Raw genomic sequence first — 13,968 nt, 5'->3', positions numbered from 1 at the left:
AATTCCTGAGTCTGTAGATGGTGAAGAATCTATTTTATAAGAACAACCATTTATATGAGAATATAAGTCCTCCAAATTATATGCATCAAAAAAAATGGTGGACTGTAAAACAACAGAATCTGTCAACTTCAAAAGTTTGTGGTGAATATTTTTACATGAGTTGTGGTGTGGAGTAATCAAGAATGGATGCCCACATAGGACAGGAGAGGAGTCAGGTAGGCAGAGGTTCAATCCCAGCTTTTCTGTGTACCAATTGTATGAAATAGGGCAAGTTGGTTAACTTTTCTGGGTTACTCAGAGAAGATTGTCCCTTTGGAATATGTATCTGATATATTTTAGATGTACCATATCTACAAACTACCCTTTACTTCTGTTTTGACTTATGTGGAAGTGAAAACACTTTTACCTTCTAGTTCTTAGGACAATAAATGGGCATTTCCCCAGGTTCCATCCCATTTTAGCCCTGTAGAGAGCAGCAGGACCTTTTGTGTCTCTATCTGGGAGGCCATCAAACTCCATTTGGAAAGAAATGTGAGCCTTTTGGTATTACAGAGCCTGTACAAGAGGAGGTAAAAGCATGAAAAGACAACAGGAAGGTAGGGAAGTAATGGAGATTTAGAAACTTGAACTTGATACAGCCAAGTCCCCTAAAATTCTTAAGCTAGTGAACCAGGGATAGGGTATATTCGGGAGTGTGTTGCAGGAAGTTCCAGAAGCAGCTGGATTTTTTTAATGTGTTCCAAAACCACAACTTGTGGAACAGGTGACTTCAGGTCATCTCAGGAATAAGATCCTTGCTTTGGTTTAAGGACCTTACTATTAATGCCTTGTCCTCTGTGTAAATTTAATATGTTCTGTGGTTGTGTTTCAAGTTCTATCCCACAAGCCTTTTTATGACTAAAGGAGGAAACATCTCAGCACCCAAGAATACTGGACAGCTCCGGGACATTTGGATACTGAAAGTGATGGGGTAGATTAGCTGTGGCGAAATGAGCCCTATATTAAAGACTTCTCTAGTGTTGCTAAATACAGTTTAAAACACGGCTTGAAAGGATCAAATAATTTCAGTGTAACTTGACTTTGTCTCAAAAGAACCCTTAAGAATTAAAAAAAAAAAAAAGATAACAGAATGTCCATCACCCAACAATGCAAAATTAACAGAGTCTGGCATCTAATAAAAAAATTATGTGGCATGTAAAGGAGTAAGAAATACAAACCATAATGAATAAAATAATTAATAAACCAAAACCAACCTCCAAATTATATGTGTGATGAGATTAGTGAACAAGGATATTAAAACAGTTATAACTATGTCCTTATGTTCAAGAACGTAGAAAAAAATTCTGGGCATGCTAAAGAGCAACATAGAAGCTATTAAAAAGACAAATAAAATTTCTAGACATGGCAAGTGATTTCTCAGGTGAAAAATATGCTGGATGGAATTAACAAAAGACTAGAAACTACAGAATAAATGTTTAGTGAGCTTAAAGCCATAGTAACAGAAACTGTTTAAAATAGAACAGTGAGACGGGTGCCTGGGTAGCTCATTTGGTTGGGTGTCCAGCTCCTGATTTTGGCTCAGGTCATGATCCCGGGGTCATGAGATCGAGTCCTGCATTGGGCTCTGTGCTGAGTGTGGAGACTGCTGGAGATTCTCGCTGTCTCTCCCTCTGCCCCTCTCCCCTCCAGCTCTCTCTCAAATAAAAAAATAAAATGAAACACTGAGAGAAGAAAGATTAAAGAAATTAACATAGCATTTGATGAGCTGAGGGAAAATTTTAAGCAGCCTAATGTATATAAATTTGAGTCCCCAACGGAGAGGAAAGAGAAAAGAAGGAGAAGCAGAGAGAATATTTTAAAAGCCCTAAATATTTCTAAATATGAAAAGTATAAATTCATGGATCTAAGAATCTTAATGGACATCAAGTGATACCACACCAAGGCACTTTTCAATCAGATTACTTAAAATCAATGATAAAGAGAAAATCTTAAAGCATCCATGGCGGGGTGGTGGGGGACAGTATATGCAGGAGAACAACTGTAAGAAAGTGGCAGATTTTGCATTGGAAACAATATAGGTATTAAGGCAGTGGAAAAAAATCTTTAAGTGCTGAAAGAAAAAACTATTAACCTAGAATTCGTATCCAGTGAAAGTACCTCTTAAAAAAGAAGGGAAGGGGCGCCTGGGTGGCGCAGTCAGTTAAGCGTCCGACTTCAGCCAGGTCATGATCTCGCGGTCCGTGAGTTCGAGCCCCGCGTCAGGCTCTGGGCTGATGGCTCAGAGCCTGGAGCCTGTTTCCGATTCTGTGTCTCCCTCTCTCTCTGCCCCTCCCCCGTTCATGCTCTGTCTCTCTCTGTCCCAGAAATAAATAAATAAACGTTGAAAAAAAAAATTAAAAAAAAAAAAAAAAGAAGGGAAAATAAAGGCTTTTTCAGAAATACAAAAAATAAAAGAATTCATCACCAACTGTCCTTTATTATAAGACATAGTTAAGAAAATATTTTTGGCAGAAGGGAAGTAATAACAGTGCATATATGGATCTATAAAATGTAATGAGGAGCAACAGGAATGGCAAATTGTGGACAAATATAAAATATTTTCTGCTAATATTTTAAATCACTCTGAAAGTTAATTGACCATTTGAAGGAAAGTCATTACAATTGTGGGATTTATAACAAATGTCAAAGTAAAATGTATGGTATGTTTATAAAATGAGAAAAACTGTAGGATAAATGGAAGTATAGTTTGTAAGGTTCTAATACTATTTGTGGAGTAACATAATATTATTGGTGGCATATTGTGGTATGTTAAATTTCTGTAATAAAAACAGTAAAATACTACTAAAAACTGTAGCTTAGATGCCAAAAAGAAGAAACATGGAATAATAAAAAACATGCAATCAATTGGATTCAGAAAAAGAGAAAAAAAACCCAAAGAATATATGGGACAAAGAAAAAACAAATATCAAGATTGTAGTATTAAATACAATCATGTCAATAATAACATCACACTCAATTTAAGTGAACTAGACACCCCAAATAAAAGAGAAAGTTTTAAGGTTGGATAAAATGTGAGAAGTAACCATATACTGCCTATGACAAATACACCATAAATGTAGACACAAATAGGTTAAATGAATAAAGATAGAAACATGTATACCATGCTAAGCTAATCAAAAGAAAGCTGGAATGATTATATTAATGTTCAACTAAGTAGATTTTAAAGCAAATAGAACAAACATAAAAATTTTAGTTTAATAAACATAAAAAGATTAATTCATCAGGAGGATATAACTATGCCAAACATATTGAAGACGTAATTATGCTGAACATGCTGCACCTATTGATAGATCTTCAAAATACATGAAGCAACAGCTGATAGAACTATAAGAAGAAGTAATCAAATTCACAAATATAGTGGAGATTTCAATACCCTTCTCTCAATAATTGATAGATTTCCTCAAATCAGTAAGCATATAGAAGACTTTAATCAACACTACCAACAGCTTGATCACATTGGCATTTATAAACTGTTAACACCCAGCAAAAACAATATGCATTGTTTTCACATATACATGGAACATTTACCAAAATAGAATGATATTATGGGCGGTAAACCAAATCTGAATACATTTTAAAGTGTCCAAAGTCATATAAGGTATGTTCTGTGATCACATGGAATTTAAAAATCAATAGCACAAAAAAATCTGTAAAACTGTCAAATATTTTAAAACCAAATAATGCAATTTTAAATAACTCACAAGAAAAATTAAAAGTATTTTAGGGGCACCTGGATGGCTCAGTCGGTTAAGCATCCAACTCTTGAATTTGTCTCTGGTCATGAACTAATGCTTGTAAGGTCAAGTCTCTCATCACCTGCTTGGGATTCTCTCTCTCCCTCTCTCTCTTTCCCCTCCCCCCCACCCCCGCGCACACACTCTCTATCTCAAAATAAACAAACATTAGAAAAGTATTTTATACTGAATAGAAATAAGCACCAACATTTCAGCATTTAGATGAAATGCAGATAAAGCAACACTTATATAAATACCTATATGAGAAAAGAAAGTCTCAAATCAGTGACCCAAACTTCTACACTATGATACAACAATATAAAGAGCAAATTAAACCCAAAATAAGTAGAAAAAAGAAACAACAAAGGTGAGAGCAGAAATAAATTAATTAGAAATGAAAAAAATAGAGAAAAAAATAATGAAACTGAAAATATCTTTCTTTGAAAAGATTAGTACAATTGATATACTCTAGCTAAAGTGCTCAACAAAAAGAGACGTTATAAATCACCAATATCAGAAATGAGAGTGGGGACATTACTACAGATATTATGAACATTAAAGGGATAATTAGGGATTATTATTAACTTTAACTCAATTAATCTGATAAAGGAAATGAACAAATTCCTTGAAAGACACAAACTCTCAAAGCTCATTCAAGAAGAATTTGATAACCCAGATATCCCTATATCTAGTAAACAGTTTGTGTTTGTTGTTAGAACTTTCTCAGGAAGAAAATTCAAGCTCAAATGGCTTCATGAGAGAATTTAACTAAATGTTTAATTAACAAGTAATAGAAAGTCTATTTAAAGTATTCTTAAGGGGCGCCTGGGTGGCGCAGTCAGTTAAGCGTCCGACTTCAGCCAGGTCACGATCTCGCGGTCCGTGAGTTCGAGCCCCGCGTCAGGCTCTGGGCTGATGGCTCGGAGCCTGGAGCCTGTTTCCGACTCTGTGCCTCCCTCTCTCTCTGCCCCTCCCCCGTTCATGCTCTGTCTGTCTCTGTCCCAAAAATAAATAAAAAACGTTGAAAATAAAACTCTTTAAAAAATAAAGTATTCTTAAAAAATTAAGAGTAGGAATACTTCCTACACCATTTTACAAGGCCATCATTACCCTGATACCAAAACCAGGCAATAAATATTACAAGGAAAGAAAACTAATATCTCCTATGAACACAGACACATGCAAAAATTCTTAACAGAACTTCATAAGATTAATTCTATGATGAATAGAAAGGATAGCACATAATTACTGAGTTTGGTTTACTTTAAGAATATAGTACTGGTTCAGTATTCAAAAAATTGATTCAAAAATCAATCAATATAATTTATACCAAAAGATAAAGAACAACAACAGCCAAAAAAAGCCATAGTATCATTAAAGAAATGCAAAAAAAAAAATTTAACACATGATTCAACATCCATTCATGAAAGATGTTTTCGGCAAACTAGGAAAAGAAAGGAGCTTCCTTAACCTGATTTAGGACATCTGAAAAAATTACTGCAGATAATAATGTATGTAATGTTGAAAGACTGAATGATTTTCCTTTATGATCAAGAATAAGGATATGTACTCTCACTGCTCCTATCCTACCCCGTACTGGAAATTTAGAGATTGGATAGGAAGATTGAGACAGTCTCCTTTTTGACCTGATCATCTACATAGAAAACCCCAAAGATTTTATATGAAAGCTTTCTAGAGATCTAATAAATGAGTTTAGCAAGGTCGCAAGATATAAAGTCAATATAAAAGGTCAGTTGTATTATTGTATACCAGTGATGGAGGGTTGGAAAAAGAAATTTAAAATTTAGTTCCACTTAACAATAGCACCCCAAACCATGAAATATTTAGGTACACATCTCACAAATTATATGCCAGATCTGATGTTTAAAATCAGAAAACACTAGAAATTGATCAGTTGATTCTAAAATTTATATAGAAATCCAAAGAAACTAGAATAGCGAAACTAATATTGAAAATGAACAAAGTTGGGAGACTCACACTACCTGATTTAATGACAGTATAAAGCTACAATAGTCTATAAGGAATAGATTTTAGTAAAAGGATGGTCAGTTGATTTTCATCACAGGTGACACGACAATTCAATAATAAAGAATATTCTTTTGAATGAATGATCTGGACCCTCTGAATATGTACATGTAAAAGCAATGAACTTGCTGTCTACTTCTCACCATATCAAAATTTAACTCAAAATGGATCTCAGACAAAAATGTAAAAAATATAAAATGTAAAATTATTTAACTTGTAGAAGAAATATAGGAGAAAAAATTTGAGCCTTGGGTTGAGCAAAAATTGCTTAGATAAGACACCAAAAGCGTGACCTATATAAGAAAATATTTGTATATCAGCTTTCATTAAAATTAAGAACTTCTGCTTTCATAAAAACAATTTTAAGATAATGATTTAATCTACAGACAAGGAAAAATATTTACAAATATCATATTTTTTGATAAAGGTACTTCTTTTCAGTATAATATAATAATAAATATAAATACAATAACAATATATTGAATAATATATATCAATAGTAAGAAAATAATCCAATGAAGAAATGATAAAAGATTTGAACAGATACTTCACCATAAAAGATATAAAATAAACATCTGAAAAGCTTAACACCATTAGTCAGTAGGGAAATGTAGCTTAAAACCATAATAAGATACCACTATTCACCTATCAGGATGGATAAAATTTTTAAAGAGAAAGCTGAAAATGGCAAGTCTGATAAGGATTCATTATTGATGGGATTGCAAAATAATACAGCCACTTTGGAAAATAGCTCAGCAGTTTCTTACAAAGTTAAACCTACATGTATTATACAGTCCAGAGATCTCACCCTTAGGGGTTCATCTGAGTGATGTGAAAAACTACATTTGCACAAAAACCTGTACACAAAAGTTTATAGCCTCTTTATTTGTAATTGTCTCAAACTAGAAATAATCCAAATATCTCTCAGCTGGAGAATAGTTGAACAAATTGTGGTATATCCATCAAATGAAACTATACCAAGCAATAAATAGGAATGAATTACAGTCACATGCAATATGAATGTATCCCAAACGTGTTAAGCTCAGTGACAGAAGCCTGACTCAAAAGGCTATATATTTTATGTGCAGAGGTTGATAGCACAAGGTCATGGGGAAATGTTTTGGTGGGACAGAACCATTTTATATCTTGTTTGTGGTGGTGTTTACATGACTATATGTTTGTCAAAATGTGTAGAACTATACTATACAAAGGGTGAATTTTACTGTATAATTATACTGTATAATTAATTCTGAAATGGGGACTGTATAAATGATTAGACAGTTCCCTCTTTATTAAGAGGGGCAAACAAATACCAAAATTGAAGTAGTTGTATTTGACAAATAGGGGCATGATGAGGCACAGGAATATGGGTCCTACCCTTCCTGAGAAAAGTAAGAGTGGGTATCCTGAAGGGCTCTCTGGAGAGAAGATGATAACTAGCACAACTTACATTTATTAGAAATCCTTCCAGATCCTTCAGTTCTTTAAAATGCCATGGCTTACTCTTCAGCATTAGCCTGAAAGGAAACAGACCTGATACTGACTGCTGTTTTCACGAACAAAGAAAATGGGCTTCCTTTTTGTCTTTTCATGAAGGTTTCTGTTTCTGTTCCATTCAGTCTGTTTCAATATTTTCATAAGGGAAGCTGCCAGATAACGGTGGCGGAAGGTTCCTGAAACAGTGTGTTGACATTGGTAAAGACTGATTTTGACATATTCTTCTGACAACTTTTGATTAATTTTCTGCTTCATTAAAAACATTTAATTAAATTAACATGGTGTGTAGCAATATCCTTGACAGATTTTGTATATTAGCAAACAAGGCCTCAGATTTCAAAGACAGTGGCAATAGGGGTCCTAAAGTGAGGTCAGTAGTTTCTGGGAGTATGTGGTCATGAAGGGGACTGAACTTGGAGCTTGTTCGTAAACCCAGTTGGATTTGGACAGTGAAGCTGATGAGAACATGGAAGAAGTCTTGTGTGGTCTGGTTTTATGATGCTCAGACCCCAGCCGTCCACTACCCCCCTTCCACCTACCCCTCCCAAGCCTAAATATATTCTACTTCAGTCTGGCAATTGTCTACAAGACCTTACAATTGAAAATAGTTAGACTCCTGATCAGATGATTCACCCCACTGTGTTTAATCCTTCATGTGTCCCCTTAACACGTACAGATACAGCTTTGTAGGCGTGCTTTTTATATAAGGGTTGAGAAATGAGGTGCTAGGACTTGTATCTTCAAAAATTCTAAAAATGATAAATTGATCATTTTTAAAGTTCCTCTTTCACCTCTCCCCATATGTTGGATTTAGCAGCACATATGCTACCATTGGCATGATATCTGTCCCTGCATTGTGTAGAACTTCAAACATGAGGGTGGGGGAAGGTAATAAAAATTATTAACACTTATAAATCCCCAAATTTATTGCTAGAAACCTAATTAAATATTTTTAACATTTATTTATTTTTGATAGAGAAAGAGAGAGCACGAGCAGGGGAGAAGCAGAGAGAGAGAGGGAGACATGGAATCCCAAGCAGGCTCCAGGCTCTGAGCTGTCAGCACAGAGCCTGATACGGGGCTCGAACCCATAAACTGTGAGATCATGGCCTGAGCTAAAGTCAGAGACTTAACCGCCTGAGCCACCCAGGTGCCCTTCACATCTAATTTTTTAATGAAATTTATTGACATTCAAATTTCATAGAAAAATTCTAATTTTCCACCTGTTTTTTTTTTTCCTGATATAACGGTCTGACAGAGACAGGTTGTGAGTCACTTATAGTCTCTTATATTGGTGTGTGAATGGGGCTAACATCCTTTCTACCATTGCAATCATTGACATGTGCCAGATGCAAGCTTACAAATGTTTTGATAAACAAGAAAAGTTTATCAGTTTTCTTTGCTTAGTAGCATAAAAATACAACGCTATGCTTCCTACCTTTTGGAGGAGCATGGTGGGGGTTTCTTTATGAATTTTCTTGTGAGCTTACCTGTTTCAAATGAGTTTCATTCATTGTGCATTTATTCAGCATAGGAGAACTTAGTGCCTACTATGTGCCAGACATAGCCTAGAAATACAGAAATGAAAAACACAGTTTCTGTCCTCAAATATGTCGCAAGTTAATGCACCAAGTATAATGGCTGAGGTTAGCACATGGGGATAAATTCATAAAGAAACCCCCATCATGCTCCTCCAAAAGGTAGGAGGCATAGCATTGTATTTTTATGCTACTAAGCAAAGAAAACTGTTAAACTTTTCTTGTTTATCAAAACATTTGTAAGTATGTTTAGGAAACCAAATTCAACAGGGTTGGGAAGGTAGTCAACAAAGTAATCCTAGGGTCCCCAGTGCTGATGCTGGGTCTTAATGGATAAGAAGATACTTGAGTTTAAGAGCCCTGGTGAAGTGTTGGGGAGTGTCAGGAAGAACTACATGCAAAGATGTAGCTGTATGTGCAAAACATAGAGATGTGAAGCAGCACGTGAGGGCAAGGGGTGAAGGACACATAATGCAGTATGGCCAACACCTTGGAGATAAGGAGAATGGCATAAGATGAGGCTAGAGTGGAAAGCCAAGCATAGTTCATGAAGGATTTTGTGTGGCAGACTAAGAAATGTGAGCTTACTTTGGGAACTGTGAGGAGCTCCTGGAATATTTTAAGTAAGGATCTGATCTGGTTGGGTTTTACTTATCATAAATATATCCCTGGTAGCAGTGTAGAAGGCTGAGGTGGATTTTGCAATGGAGCTTAGTGAAAGGAGGCAGTGGAATGAGGTAGGAAGAGGCTGAAAAAAAATCCAAGTTAGAACAGTGAAAGCTTGAGCTGGGAGGAAGGAGAGGAGGGTGATGCTCAAGAAAAGCTATTGAATTTAATTGAATAAACAAAAGGAGAGCTGCCGTCAGCACTAGTCACGGATGTAGACCTCATGGAAAGACTTCTAGAAAACTATATCTCCTAAAGATAAAATGTAAAGCCATCTCCATGGTTACAGCACATAGCCTTGTATTGGGTGATCCATGTTGCTGAACATAATGTTTTACCTTGAACACTTTATTTTTACACACACTACAGTTGTTTGGTCAGAGACAGCAGCATCTACAGAAGGCATTTAAGAATGCCTGGTTTCTGTTTGGGCAATGTTAGGTGCCATGCTCAGTGAGGGGCACTGGACTTAACTCTTTTAATTCTGGCAACTATAGAAATCCTTTGAAATAGTATCCTTCTCAATGCCATGTCATATTTAAGGAGACTCAGGCACAGAGATATCAAGGAACCTGATTGGGATCACACAGCTAGTAAGGGGAAGAACCAGAATTCTGTCTCAAATCCTTCTCTTCTCTTCTTTATCACCTTCTCTAATAATGCTTTGCTGTATTTCTTTTATGTTCTTCCACTGGCCTCCTGATTTCATGATTCTATGTCTACATTCTGAATGATAAATGCAATATAAAACCTTCAAGATCTTTGAAGAGTGATTATGATCAAGGGCCCTGGAACCCAAATGCCTGAGTTCATATACCACCTCCAGCATTTCCGAACTGTGTAATTTTGGGCTTTATGTCTCAGTTATCTCCTCTGCAAAATGGAAATAATAGTATCTTCATTTTAGGGTTTGGGGGAGTATTAAATGAGTTTATAGATGTAAAGCACTCATGTAATGGCACTCATTCAGCCATTGTTTATTTAACCTAATGAAATAAAGGGTCCCTGGGTTGATATTAAAGAGGACAGCTATTTCTTTCTAAGATGCCTTGAGTGCCAGTGGGGTAAACTTACGTGATGTTACTTGCAGTCAGAAGCTTAGCTTCATTCTGTGGGAAGATTAGAAACAGGGATCAGCAACCATGGCTCCTACCTTTAGGCGCTGGGCGAGAGACTAAGACTCTCTAAACCTAGATTTCCTTACCCTTCAAATGATATGTGCATATGTTTTCAATAGCAATTAGAAGCTTTCAAAGATAGAAGGTAAGCCTTTGTTATAGAAAACCAGAGTCACAAGGGATTCTGGATGTCCTCAGGTGCAGTGAACTGTCATTGGGGTTTGTGGGGAGGAAAAGTTAAAATGACTTAGGGGGTATTTTGAAGCTCAGAGATTTTTCCCTTCTTCTCTTTGTGTCTCTTCTACCTGCCACAAGGATTGTTCTCCTAATGAGCCATTGTTTATGGTAAGAGTGTTGCAGGTATGAGGTAAGTAGGGTTGGAACAAAGGCTTAAAAAGCACTGTTTTAGTTCAACACCTTCAGCTTGCAGATGAGACAAGAGACCCAGAGAACTTTAGGAAACTGTATAAGGTCACAGAGCAAGGTAAGTAGTAGAATCCGATCTGCTAACTAGGTTTTCTTTCAATCTATTTAAATGTTTCTTCCACAACATCATGTTGCCTCTCTCCTTACTATCAATCTCTCTAGAATTTCTAAAATTTGATTGCCTAAATTTAAAGTAAGTTAATGCAGAGAAGTCATTTTTTGAGGCATTGAACTGAGAACAAAGATTAGGACCAAATTAAAACCCTTAGAAGATTAGAGCTTTAAAACTGATTATGCTGCCACCTCCCCTCTGTAGATAATTCAAAAAGAAAGTCAGTATCAGACCATAGTATAAATGTACAAAAATCGAAAAAGTTGTAATTTCCCACGATGAATGCTTTTTGTACCTTTTTTTAAAACAAAGATACAAAATTAAAAACAAAAACAAATCAGGATGCCCTGGATGTGCTGTTGCTCTAAGTATGTTCACACCTGCAGACCAGACCTACTGTCTGTGTCAAAGGAAAGAGATGCAATGTCACTGGAGCCCAGAACATAGCCTGGGTGTCATATATCAATTCATCCTGCCTATATAAACTTGTTTCAATGTCTTTCTCTAAAAATACAGCACACCAAAAGGTTTAATCACAGAGATGCTGACCAGTAAATTAAACTACATTACATATTACCTTAAAAGACTTCTTCAGCCAGTTTTCTGGGTAACTTATAAAGGGCCACATTCACATAGTTCATTCTCAGGGTGGCAGTGTAATACAAGAAGCACAATTCGGCAACTAAGGAAGATATTTCAAAGAAACGTTGATTCCTAATTGAATTTTTCAATCTCCATTAAGAAATTATTCTCAAAACTATTTCATCTTTTTTATTTTATTTTATTTTTTTTAATTTACATCCAAATTAGTTAGCAGATAGTGCAACAATGATTTCAGGAGTAGATTCCTTAGTTCCCCTTACCCATTTAGTCCATCCCTCCTCCCACAACCCCTCCAGCCACCCTCTATTTGTTCTCCATATTTATGAGTCTCTTCTGTTTTGTCCCCCTCCCTATAAAAAATATGTTTTTTATATTATTTTTGTTTCCCTTCCCTTATGTTCATCTGTTTTGTCTCTTATTCCTCCTATGAGTGAAGTCATGTATTTTTCTTTCTATGACTGACTAATTTCACTTAGCATAATACCCTCCAGTTCCATCCACGTAGTTGCAAATGGCAAGTTTTCATTCTTTCTGATTACCAAGGAATACTCCATTGTATATATATACACCACATCTTCTTTATCCATTCATCCATCGATGGACATTTGGGCTCTTTCCTTACTTTGGCTATTGTTGATAGTGCTGCTACAAACATTGGGGTGCATGTGTCCTTCGAAACAGCACACCTGTATCCCTTGGATAAATACCTAGCAGTGCAATTGCTGGGTCGTAGGGTAGTTCTATTTTTAATTTTTTGAGGAGGCTCCATACTGTTTTCCAGAGTGGCTGCACCAGCTTGCATTCCCACCAACAATGCAAAAGAGATCCTCTTTCTCCTCATCCTCGCCAACATCTGTTGCTGCCTGAGTTGTTAATGTTAGCCATTCTGACAGGTGTAAGGTGGTATCTCATTGTGGTTTTGATTTGTTTTTCCCTGATGATGAGTGATGTTGAGCATTTTTTCATGTGTTGGTTGGCCATCTGGATGTCTTCTTTGCAGAAGTGTCTATTCATGTCTTTTTCCCCATTTCTTCACTGGAGTATTTGTTTTTTGGGTGTTGAGTTTTGTTAAGTTCTTTATAGAGTTTGTACACTAACCCTTTATCTGATATGTCGTTTGCAAATATCTCCTCCCATTCTGTCGGTTGCCTTTTGGTTTTGCTGATTGTTTCCTTCGCTGTGCAGAAGCTTTTTATTTTGATGAGGTCCCGATAGTTCACTTTGCCTTTGTTTCCCTTGCCTCTGGAGACGTGTTGAGTAAGAAGTTGCTGCAGCCAAGATCAAAGAGGTTTTTGCCTGCTTTCTCCTCGAGGATTTTGATGGCTTCTTGTCTTACATTTAGGTCTTTCATCCATTTTGAGTTTATTTTTGTGTCTGGTGTAAGAAAGTGGTCCAGGTTCATTGTTCTGCATGTCGCTGTCCAGTTTTCCCAGCACTACTTGCTGAAGAGACTGTCTTTATTCCATTGGATATTCTTTCCTGCTTTGTCAAAGATTAGTTGGCCATACATTTGTGGGTCCATTTCTGGGTTCTCTATTCTGTTCCATTGATCTGAGTGTCTGTTCTTGTGCCAATACCATACTGTCTTGATTACAGCTTTGTAATATAGCTTGAAGTCCAGGATTGTGATGCTTCCTGCTTTGGTTTTCTTTTTCCAGATTGCTTTGGGTATTTGGGGTCTTCTCTGGTTCCATACAAATGTTAGGATTATTTGTTCTAGCTCTGTGAAGAATGCTGGTGTTATTTTGATAGGGATTGCATTGAATATGTAGATTGCTTTGGGTAGTATTGACATTTTAACAATATTTGTTCTTCTTATCCAGGAGCATGGAATGTTTTTCTATATTTTGGTGTCTTCTTCAATTTCTTTCATAAGCTTTCTATAGTTTTCAGAGTATAGATTTTTCACCTCTTTGGTTAGATTTGTTCCTAGGTATTTTATGGTTTTTGGTGCAACTGTGATCGGGATGGAATCCTTGATTTCTCTTTCTGTTGCTTCATTGTTGGTGTATAGGAATGCAACTGATTTCTGTGCATTGATTTTATATCCTGCAACTTTGCTGAATTCATGAATCAGTTCTAGCAGTTTTTTGGTGGAATCTTTTGGGTTTTCCATATAGAGTATCATGTCATCTGTGAAGAGTGAAAGTTTGACCTCCTCCTGGCCA

The sequence above is a fragment of the Puma concolor genome, chromosome B1, assembly GCF_028749965.1.
Source record: "Puma concolor isolate L17-30 chromosome B1, mPumCon1.1.hap2, whole genome shotgun sequence".
NCBI lineage: Eukaryota > Metazoa > Chordata > Mammalia > Carnivora > Felidae > Puma > Puma concolor.
This window is presented reverse-complemented; position numbering follows the sequence as displayed.